General features: G+C 37.8%; 1 long non-coding RNA gene across 1 annotated transcript in view; it reads right to left on the reverse strand.

The window, feature by feature from the left end:
* LOC138359912 (uncharacterized) overlaps positions 1-8,569 on the reverse strand; it is a 31,422-nt gene extending 22,853 nt beyond the window's left edge. Inside the window, exon 1 of the long non-coding RNA XR_011226137.1 lies at positions 7,437-8,569. This is a non-coding gene — a long non-coding RNA (uncharacterized lncRNA). The remainder of the gene's footprint in view (positions 1-7,436) is intronic.
* Positions 8,570-12,500: the final 3,931 nt, after the last annotated feature.

The following is a 12,500-nucleotide window of genomic DNA, read 5'->3' on the forward strand; positions in this document are numbered from 1 at the left end:
TAGCCAATCAGTGCATGCCATGATGATTTGCAGCCAATCAGTGCATGCCATGATGATTTGTAGCCAATCAGTGCATGCCATGATGATTTGCAGCCAATCAGTGCATGCCATGATGATTTGCAGCCAATCAGTGCATGCCATGATGATTTGTAGCCAATCAGTGCATGCCATGATGATTTGTTGCCAATCAGTGTATGCCATGATGATTTGTAGCCAATCAGTGTATGCCATGGAAGGCAAGAACCAATTAGCTCATGTCTTTATGTGAAAGAACCAAACAGCTAATGCCCACTGTGAGGCAAAAACCAATTAGTGCAGAAAATGATGAGCAAAAGGTAATCAATGCGAGCAGCTCAATGCACTTGAGTGCTTTTGGGTTTGACTGCAGAAACAGACTATTAATATTGTATATGTATATTCCTGTTATTTTTTGGTTTATCTATTTGTATTATATTCACTTTGTTCTTCAAATATTGTATTTATTTATTTTTTTCCAAAAGGAATGTGAGAGAACTGATTCAGTAAATAGTTTAATATTGCTTTCAACAGGCTAATGTGTAGTGTACGAAACAGAAAACGGGAATATATATATATATATATATATATATATATATATATATATATATATATATATATATATATATATATATATATATATATATGTATATATATATATATATATATATATACATATATATATATATATATATATATATATATATATATATATATATATATATATATATATATATATATATATATATATATATATATATATATAAAGGAAATTGTACCAAATTTGAAAGAATTACAATTCGAAATCGGACATTTGTTTGTCCATAACAACAATAGATTAAACCTATAACATGAATTCTAAAGTAACGGTTCATTGCAAGGCTGGGGGAAAAAATAGATTTTACCCATTTTAATTACGTCCAATTTTCCTGGTAGTTTACTGCGTGCCACCAGTCCAGGGAGCGGACCGCACACTGGACTTGTGATCCTGTGGTCCCGGGTTCAATCCCGGGCGCCGGAGAGAAACAATGGGCAGAGTTTCTTTCACCCTATGCCCCTGTTACCTAGCAGTAAAATAGGTACCTGGGTCAGCTGTCACGGGCTGCTTCCTGGGGGTGGAGGCCTGGTCGAGGACCGGGCCGCGGGGACACTAAAAAGCCCCGAAATCATCTCAAGATAACCTCAAGATAACCACCCATGTTTTCCCCGATACTGTGATGTGGCCGGGGTAGGAGAATTCTACTGCTAATATAACTTACTTACGGTTTAAAGCTTGAACAAGCAATAACTAGCAAATACATATACTATATAACATTAAGAATATCAGAGAAAGATAAGTAACAAATAAAACATAATAATTTTAAATTGGATAGTTGCTCACGGACTGGTGAATTAATACATATTTACCAATTTATTAATGGGAACACTTGGGAAATTAAATCTACCTTAGTCACTCGCTGCGTGACCTCCAGTAACGACACAAAATTTGAACAACGAACAAAAGTCCTCCACTTTACGTTAAATAATATAAATTATCACCAACAGTTATGCTGCTATTATATATAATAATCTCACAACTCTTAATTCTTAACTAACTATTACCAGTACTGAGGATCAGAGACACTGGCGTCTAGTGGTAAAGGAACGTGCCTTCCAGTAATAGTTATAAATTAGAGCGCAATTTAGTATTATTATATAGAATAATACTATAACTGAATTATTATATAATTAATATAATACCTGAGGATCATTGGGGGGGGGAGGGATTAAAAAGGTTCTCAAATATCAATCACAGACCTAAATGGAAACGTCATCTATTTATTCTTTACTGAGATAAGAACCCGGTCTTACCGGATAAGAACCCGGCATCAAACACTTATTAAACTTTAACATTAAGCTCCACTCGCTTAATCTCATCTACACAATTTAAGCCAATAACTTGAATCCAGAATTATTGCCACTTCTCCTCACCTCTAACAGTGACAATAACATGAGATAACATACGCAGGCAATCTCCACTGAGATATCTCGCTGCCCATCAACTGACGAGGGTGGGAGGCTAAACAAACCTATGAAACTAACACTGGTGGAAACTGCAAGTAGTATTACTCTACATATGTTCTAGATACAAAAATAACACTTCGAAGCTAAATGTCAGTCAGCACTCGTCAAAAAATGCTGATCTTCGGGCGAAGTTTGTGGCAGATGGCACCTCAGCCTCAGGACATGAACGTAATCCTCATCCTTCCAGCACAAGGAGGGTAACTCTTTCCCATACTTTAAACTAATGTGACATGTATTACATAAACACATCTGTTCCTCTATTCTCACTTCCAACCCTCAGCTTCCCTCGCAACATAGTTGGGGGGGTAGAAATAGCCTAAGCTACTCTATCCCTTTGAGATGTATTTTTTGTTCTTGTCTAAATAAACATACTTGAAATATCAGCATAGAGGGTTCCAGTAGTACAGTCGGATTTGTTCTCGACTTACAGTCGAGAATTTCGGAATCCCGGGCATGGCAGAAATGGTTCGACGCGTTTCCTAACACCTAATGCCCTTGTCCACCAAGTAGTAAATAGGTACCAAGGAGTTAGTCAGCTTGTCAATTAGTCAGTACCAACCTCAATATAAGCCTAACATGTACTGTATATATATAAACTGGCTGCCTGTTCCCCGACACAATGAATTATTATTAATCTCTCTCTTACTCTGCACTTCCCCTCTTAAGAAAAGGAGAAGGGGGGTGGGTCTGACATTGTACTACACCACATTTTCCCTTCACCAGCTCCATATCTGGAAATCAACAGCAAGCTAACCTAACTCATAAAACACGGCTTAAATTAGTTAAAAATAAAAAAAATCAGCAAGATCTACATTCTCACACATTTAGGTCTCAAGTTACAATCAAGCCTAACGTCTCCGCCTGTAAAATATCAGTCACTACTTGAAAAAATATATACAAATTTCTCCACAATGTGTATCACAACAGAAGCTGTAACTCATGGAGTGGTGAAGCACTATCCGACCTCAACACATGCATTGTGTTCAATATGCGAACAGTGAAATTAATACTCAATATATTCCTCCAAACTGGAAACTGCATATATATAGCAATAGGATGGAGTTTGTATTCTTGCACAACCCATTTAACGTCTAAGCTTAAAACTATTTACCTATTATTTTTGTTTATTTACTGAACATCTCTTCATATCCATCAAACGTTCTGCCCGCTGACAATATGCATTGCAGAATATAGTCAAAATACTTTGCAAAATGGGGACCTGGTTAATAAGTAATTTATAAAATATATAGTTGAAACATAGTTTAACAGCGAGAGGGAGAGAGCCAGAGCCTAAGTGACATGAATAGTCCCAAAGTGGCACAAGAAAGACTGGCTGACTGACTGGCTTGATGCTAACTGGCAAGATCTGTGACGCAATTGGTCGTAAAAGTCGCCTGGTAAAAATGCTGGTGGCCATTCTTTCTTCCCCCGCTGGTGAAACTCTATAGCCTAGCCAAGTCTTATATTTTGCGGGACTACTTTTTTTCTTATTTTTTTTTTTTTTGCTAGGTGCGATCTGAGAGACCATGAATCAGGAGAGTTATGGTGGTGGCTGAAGAGAGAGGAAATGATGGTGTTGTTGTAGATAATGTTGTATGCTGCTGCTGTAGACGTGGTTATTGTGTATGTTGTGTTTTTCGGGTTGTCGGGGCTATAGCCTATGTCATTGGTGGTGAATGTTACCTTGGTTATGCAGCCCGTCCTCCAAACAAAGACCCAAAAGTGATTCCATGCACCCGCCAAACCCCCTGTTTATGAATGAAAAACGGTTTATACACGACTCGCAACTGATTTCGTTCGAACACTTCGGGAACAAGTGCTTCACTGACGGGGGGGGGGGTAGAAATAGCCTAAGCTACTCTATCCCTTTGAGATGTATTTCTTTCTTGTCTCAATAAACATACTTGAACTTCACTGACGAATTTTATTCGAACCACAACGCTATAAATGTTTCACCCACGTACTACAAATACAAATAATCGCCAACAGAACCTAAACACCTAACCTATGCCTATATATGCACAATATGTTAATATATTATAAAATTAATTTATATATGAGAAAATTCCCGTTTTGAATGAACAGCATGATAAAATTTATGAATGGGTCTGTGGGGGGGGTCGACCGCTGGATGGAATGGACTTGAGTTGAGGAGGGCTTGCACACTGTCTAGCGGATGTTTTATGCTGCCCGTATATATAATTCTCGGTTCTAAACATACCATAGCTCTTTATACTCGTGCTTTCTGGCCGGAGGCGCCCCCCCCCCTTTCCTCCAACTCCCCGCAATCACAAATAGGTGAGCTTGTACACACATTCAATCACATGGTTAACAATCCTGATGACAAATGTAAAGTATCACTCATTCAGATACGGTCATAAAACCACAACAAAAGAAACCACCAAATGCACTATCCATCTCCGAGAGTCATATATTTCTCGTTATTCACCCGGAAAGGCAATTACATTTGTTTTGTTGAGATATTGGCAGCCCTGTCTGTTCAGCCGATTTATGATGGCAGCCTTGTCTGTCCTCGTGTGTTCTGTTGGCAGCCCTCTCTGCGTTGATGAGTGATGTTGGCAGCCCTTATCTTCGTTGGTGTGTGATGTTGGCAGCCCTTATCTTTGTTGGTGTGTGATGTTGGCAGCCCTTATCTTTGTTGGAGAGTGGTGTTGGCAGCCCTTATCTTTGTCGCCCTTATCTTCATTGGTGAATGATGTTGGCAGCCCTTATCTTCATTGGTGAGTGATGTTGGCAGCCCTTATCTTCATTTGTGAGTGATGTTGGCAGCTCTTATCTTCATTGGTGAGTGATGTTGGCAGCCCTTATCTTCATTGGTGAGTGATGTTGGCAGCCCTTATCTTCACTGGTGTGTGATGTTGACAGCCCTTATCTTTGTTGGAGAGTGATGTTGGCAGCCCTTATCTTTGTTGGAGAGTGATGTTGGCAGCCCTAATCTTCATTGGTGAGTGATGTTGGCAGCCCTTATTTTCATTGGTGAGTGATGTTGGCAGCCCTTATCTTTGTTGGAGAGTGATGTTGGCAGCCCTAATCTTCATTGGTGAGTGATGTTGGCAGCCCTTATCTTCATTGGTGAGTGATGTTAGCAGCCCTTATCTCTGTTGAAGAGTGATGTTGGCAGCCCTTATCTTCATTGGTGAGTGATGTTAGCAGCCCTTATCTCTGTTGAAGAGTGATGTTGGCAGCCCTTATCTTCATTGGTGAGTGATGTTAGCAGCCCTTATCTCTGTTGGAGAGTGATGTTGGCAGCCCTTATCTTTGGTGATCAAGCTAGTCCTTTCCAGATCGTTATAGTCAGCCCCATGAGCCAGACACTCGTGGGTTAAGAGGGGCCCCGTGCATCTTTATGGTTTCCCTGGAACCTGTCGTCGCCGGAGGTACGGATGAGTAGCGGTGAAGGGTAGCGAAGGTGGTGAAGGATAGGAAAGTTGGAGAAAGTAATGAAGGAGAGGGAAGGTGGTGAAGGGTATCTACTGCCAGGTAAACAGAGCCATCGGGTGTAAGGAAACGTGTCCAAACGTTTCGTCCTCTCATGAAATCGAACTCTGGTCCAATGAAAATTGTCAAGGCTTCGAGGTGTATATTGACTTAGGGCGGCAGTGTTGCCATTCGTCCCTAAAGTGTGAGTGTCTTATCGTTCTCTCCTCAGGCTAGGGAGGGACCTGGCCCTCAGGGCTGAGCCCATGCAGAAGACAAGGAAAATAAGATAGACTCTGATTATGCTTGATCCCTTATGCATGGGGTTGACTTCTCTAGATACGGGGCTTCAGTTGTTTCAATTACAGAGTTAAGCTCTTTTAGATAGAAAGCTGATCCCTGTATATATTGAATCTGAACACTTGCAGAGTGTGTTCAGAATTCTCCTTTATGAGTGTTTATTCTGATAAAGACAGAACTATGATAATATAATTCAAATAAATAATAATTCATTGAGTCAGGGGACAGGCAGCCAGTTTATGCATGCAGTATATGTTACTCTTTCTTACATGGAAGTCCCTCCCCCTTCCCCAAAGTCGAACTATTGACCCCTCCCAGGATGGGAGGGAGAGTGATGACCCTTCCCAGGATGGGAAGGGTTGTAGCGAGTAGATTATCCCAATAATATAGTCTCTCCAAACGCATTAGCCTAATGAGAGAAGCAAAACTCTTCTTAGTACTAATTATGGAACTCAGACCTTTCCCTATATTCCTGTCAACCTTTGGAGAACGGTGAGGTGTTGCCCGAGCATATAAGCAGCAGAGTAGCGAACAATAACTTTACGGGCTATTCATGCCCGTGCCACCTCTTGGGTGGCTTAATCTTCATCAATCAATCAATCGAATAATAACTGACGGGAGACATCTCCCGTCACGCAGGGTGCAGTCGCACCTCCACAGATCTCCAGTATCATCTATTGATACTGGTAATGGCTCAAAAGGGCTACCACTTACGGGCTATTCATGCCCGTGCCACCTTTTGGGTGGCTTAATCTTCATCAATCAATTGAATAATAACTCAGACGGCCCCGCTCCTGTGCCAGGTAAGTTACGGGCTCACCATAGCCCGTGCTACTTGGAACTTGTTCCGAGTAGCTGAATCTATAACAACAACAACGAATAATAACTAGTCAACTTTCAAGTGTGGTCTCGAACAAACACTTGCGAGATACTGTACCGACTCTCAGTGTGCTCAACTCACACCATTGCTCGCCAAAGTGTTTATTCTGGCGAGCGATTATTCTCACAATCGACTTGAGAATGGTCCAGGACGGACCGAAACGTCGTCGTCCCTTCAACTTCTAGTGTGTGGTCTGGTCAACTCGCCAAAGTATCACCTGCATACTTCTGTATACTCGAAAAAATATATATATATTCTCTTAGTGTCTGTGTTTATTGTCACCATACTTTACGTAACAATGGAACCGTTACAGGGTAAACCAAACCTAACCTAACCATCCTAAGCCAACTACACGATATGTGAGGTTTAATATAGTAAATATATGTATTATACTACACGATATGTGAGGTTTAATATAGTACATATATGTGTTATACTAGGCCTAGGAATACTTAAGTTTGGTTTTAGCTTTATTTTTTCCGGACTCTGTAAGGTGAATAGTAGCAAATTCTAATTGTCCATTACATCAATATATGTACGAGGGTCCACTTAGTTACAAAATGTACTTATCTAAACAGGTTACGTTGTCATCACAAACCCAAAAATTTGGGTACATATAATATACAAAAAATATATAGTATTATTTACTTTTTACGATGAATTTGTCCTGCTTTCCAAAGTTGGAATATATCATAAGATTTACCTTGAATGATGGAATTGTCCTGCTTTTCAAAGTTACCTGTTTTTGAGGAGCGAAGAGATCTAGTTGCAGGAGAAGAAGTAGGCAGTGGAAGGTGGTATGCAATCAGGATTGTGGGAGGTGACTGGCGATGCAGCTGAGATTAGCTATTCATTTTCAGTCAGTGGCTGCGTGTTATGTGAGAGATGATAGGTGGGTGGCAAACACCTGTGGGTTTCATCATCAGTGTCACAACCTGCTGTACAACTCCAAGGTTTTTGGTCACTTTTTCTTGAAGATCGGTGAGGCTATCGATTGTGGCTTTTTGAGAGGCGATTACTGAGTTAGTCTTGTAGCGAGTATATTATGTAAATTAGGGGGGAAATATGTTCATGGTACTTTGCAGAACTATCTTATTTTCCATGTAAACTTGCTTGTAGGGTGCAAGGCCACATAATTGTTGAGATGTTTAGGTGTCTCTCAACATCACCGTCTTGCTTTTCAAACATTGCCAGGCTATTATCTATCAGCTCAAATGCTTCTGCTTCTCCTGGCTATGACTCGTTCTGCTGCGGGTGTCCTTTTCTTGATAAAAGTCTGAAGAATGCACAGCGTGTCTGGTCCTGGCCACGGGAACACTGCTGACTGAGGCAAGGTTCCCGCCACGAGTAGTCAACTGAAGGTCTAAAAGTAGCGAATTTGTAACAGAAGTAGCCCAATTTATTTTTTTTTACCACTCATACTCTTTTCACACTATATATTTTAATACATACAGTACGCTACGTGATTTAATGGTTTTACTAATATTATCACTGCATTCATTTAATAACAAAAAAATGTTGTAATAGGCTACAGCAATATTTTCTGCATAAAGCATGGATATGTAGTAACTCCACGTCTTCACAGATGAATATTATCATCGTCTTCTGCATCACAACCACATTCTTCTTTATTGCAGAATCATATTTTAGCATAGACATGAGTGGTTCAAATGATGAGTAACAAGTCCCGTTTTCTTCAACATATATTTTGCTTCTCAAGAATATCAAAAGCTCCAACCTTCATGCAAACTGCTCGTATCGCGAAGAAGAAAAGCTCTAGTCCAATTCGACTTTTCAGTTTAGTTTGAACAGATGTTACTCTTGAAAATACCCGTTCAACCTGGGTAATACTGATTAGTAAACTGTATATTTGTAATGCAAATTCAGCGAGGTCAATCAGCATGGGCTCTCCAGTAGCATTCTTGGCAGTTATAGTTATTTCTTTGGTCTAAAATGACGTTCCACATGTTGAAATTTGTCGCTCACTAATGTTGGTCCAGTCAGTGATTAACAGTAGACGATGATGGCTTTCAATTTCACTAAACCTAGACTGGTCAGCAAGAAGTAATTGAAGTTCTGCAAATGGAGTTACCTGTCTGCGTTCTGCAAATGGAGTCTGCCCTGGAGTTACCTGTCATCAGCTGACCTGGAGTTACCTGTCATCAGCTGACCTGGAGTTACCTGTCATCAGGTGACCTGGAGTTATCTGTCATCAGCTAACCTGGAGTTACCTGTCATCAGCTGACCTGGAGTTACCTGTCATCAGCTGACCTGGAGTTACCTGTCATCAGCTAACCTGGAGTTACCTGTCATCAGCTAACCTGAGTTACCTGTCATCAACTGACCTGGAGTTACCTGTCATCAACTGACTGACATTTTGCAAATAAAAACAAAATGTTGATATTAGCATTTGGAATTCACACTGATTTTTTTATACTTTTAATAAGGCCTACATAGAGTCAGGTATCAATGAATACAATTTTCTTTTATTTCCAAACATATATTCTGAAATAGGCATTTACAACTGATCAAGGAATGATTGATTTACTGAAGAGTAAAAATTTAATCCACGATGATTTTTTCACTATGCAGTATTTTGGCTCGCATCAATAATCTGCAAGGATAATTCTTGAAAACTAAAAAGAGTGAACATAGAAGAACGTACTGTATATATATATCTAACAAAAAATAATTTAACTCGCATAACACAGTATTAATTTAACATTTATATTAACCATATCTGTATATATATAGGTACACTACTAGTTATTAACATATTTTTCATTTGAATAAGCTGAAACTCATTTGCATAAATGGCCACAAAATTATGGTAAAACATCCTACAAGAACAACGTTTAAACAAAATATCACAAAAATATTCTTTTGGTTGAAGAGAGCACAAAGTGTTGACATAATGTAGACCCTCACAAAGATGAGAGTGGACTTTACTTTAAGATGATGTTCCTCCTGCAATAGCTTTATCAAATCTCCCAGAGATACAGAGTGTTGGTTCTTATATAGGGTCAAAAGGTTTAAGGGGTGAGATCAGTGAGAAAAAGGCGAGGCAAAGTCAGAGAAATGATAGATAATGTTAAAAGTATATACAGTATATTATTAAGTATTAATATAGCAAGACGGGTAGCAAGGAAAATTTAGCATCTCTACCCCCTCTTGCTAAATTGATACCTCATAATAATAAATTGTAAAGCATAATTCTTCACATCTCTGACAACATCCCATAGTCACCTCACTAGCTTGGCATACCTGTTATATTTGATATAACCATTACAAATGTAATCTTACAGTATCTGTCAATAAAATCTGCTCTCATATTGAGGCTTCTCTACATCATTTTTCCTTTACATTATAACACTAAATATGCTGCTAACATTTACATTTTGTGTGGTCTGCAGAATACAACTTACAAAGCACTGTTATTTGTTTTAATGTAATCACAATCAAAACTACTTGAACATCCCACAATCAGCAGAGTAACCTCAATCAGGTATGACCTATCTTAACCCTTTAACTCCGGAATTAATTAAACATATTATCCATTTGGTATGTACAAATATATATTTATTTTCAAGTAATAACAAATTATGTGGTAGACTATGAAAAATAGTACACACCATTTCTTGCCACAGTGCTGGTCTAGTGTGCTCACAAAAGTATATTCAGAAGCCAAATTTTGCTGCCACTGCCACCATGCATCAGAGTGCATTTCTATGTATGCTTTTACATTAGTCGCACTAATTATTACACAGGAATTATTGTGCATTTTAAAGCTACTGTTTTATCTATTTAATATTATCTAATTACATCTAATTAGATATTATCTATTTAATGAAATCTACTTAATATAAAACATAATAATATATTATCTAATATTAGATATCATTATAATATTTTCCCACTATTTCCAAAATAATATCACTAGTTTACAATTTGACAAAGCTTAAATACAAAATTTAGGTTTTAACAAATTATCCATTAGCTTTATAATCATACAATGAAAAGATTTTTCAGTAGCCTATTTGAGCTTCAGAGCTGCTTAGAGATGGCATAGGTAATAAATCATAACCTAAATGAACTGTGCTGCCTAGGATGTAGTGAAACTTAATATTACAAACACAAGAGTCAATGCACATCCATGGAACAATATAAGGCAATATTATGATTCCCAGCAGTCTAAGGGTTAAGATTAGTACACTGTAATTGTATGGCTTTACTATCTTATAATCAACATAGTGCAATTTTGACCATGGATAATATCTTGATAAGGGATAATGTAAAAAAACTTACAATAATCCCTCAAAATCTAAACTAGTGTTGGACCTCAATGAAGGTTAAGCATTCTTCTGATTTGATCATGAAAAATCATGGCAGGATGACAGAAGTGCAGTACTGCATGTATATCTCATCGTTTACTGCTATTTTCTGTTCATTAAATTAATTGGTGCACCTGCTAAATAATGCATTTCCTACACTTTCAAAAAAATGGCAATACATTGGAGAAATAGGATACTAGATATACATCTCACAACAAAGTTCTGGATTATTTTCTCATTTCTATGCCAATTTTTGTCATTCTATAATTGGAACTTTGTCAATTCAGTGCGACACTTCATACAGCAATATTCACCAAAGATCAAATTTAAGGCAAGTTTTCACAGTACAAGATGATCACAGTTCCAAATCACAAGTAATAATACCATTACCAATATCATCATATTATTATTAATATCATCATCAATAATAATAATATGTTTATCAGATATAAACAGCTATACAGTAGTTACCTTGAGAAATGATTTCACCTTCATCTGCAGATATTAATTGTTATAGTTTGCATAATTACAGTAAGTAATACAGGATGGTATTACTTACTATATATATATATATATATATATATATATATATATATATATATATATATATATATATATATATATATATATATATGAATGAAAACTCACACCCCAGAAGTGACTCGAACCCATACTCCCAGAAGCAACGCAACTGGTAACTACAGGGCGCCTTAATCCGCTTGACCATCACGGCCGTCAAAAGGAAGTGATAGCCGAGGCTATTTGAGCCACTTCCCCGACGGCAACTCGGATGGTAATCTTGGGCATAGCATTTCACCAAATCACCTCATTCTTTGGGGCACACGTGAGGAACACAAATGCAAAACATTTGTGTTTTGCACGTGAGGAACACAAATCTTTTGCATTTGTGTTCCTCACGTGTGCCCCAAAGAATGAGGTGATTTGGTGAAATGCTATGCCCAAGATTACCATCCGAGTTGCCGTCGGGGAAGTGGCTCAAATAGCCTCGGCTATCACTTCCTTTTGACGGCCGTGATGGTCAAGCGGATTAAGGCGCCCTGTAGTTACCAGTTGCGTTGCTTCTGGGAGTATGGGTTCGAGTCACTTCTGGGGTGTGAGTTTTCATTCGCATATAGTCCTGGGGACCATTCAGGCTTGTTTGCATATATATATATATATATATATATATATATATATATATATATATATATATATACATATATATATATATATATATATATATATATATATATATATATATATATATATATATATGTATATATATATATATATATATATATATATATATATATATATATATATATATATATATATATATATATATATATATATGTATATATATATATATACTGTATGTATGTGTGTGTGTGTGTGTGTGTATAATGTAAATACAATCACTTTCATTTATACGTACCGTATAAGGGATGCCTGATGCTCTTATAACGATAACA

The sequence above is a fragment of the Procambarus clarkii genome, chromosome 94, assembly GCF_040958095.1.
Source record: "Procambarus clarkii isolate CNS0578487 chromosome 94, FALCON_Pclarkii_2.0, whole genome shotgun sequence".
Classification (NCBI taxonomy): Eukaryota; Metazoa; Arthropoda; class Malacostraca; order Decapoda; family Cambaridae; genus Procambarus; species Procambarus clarkii.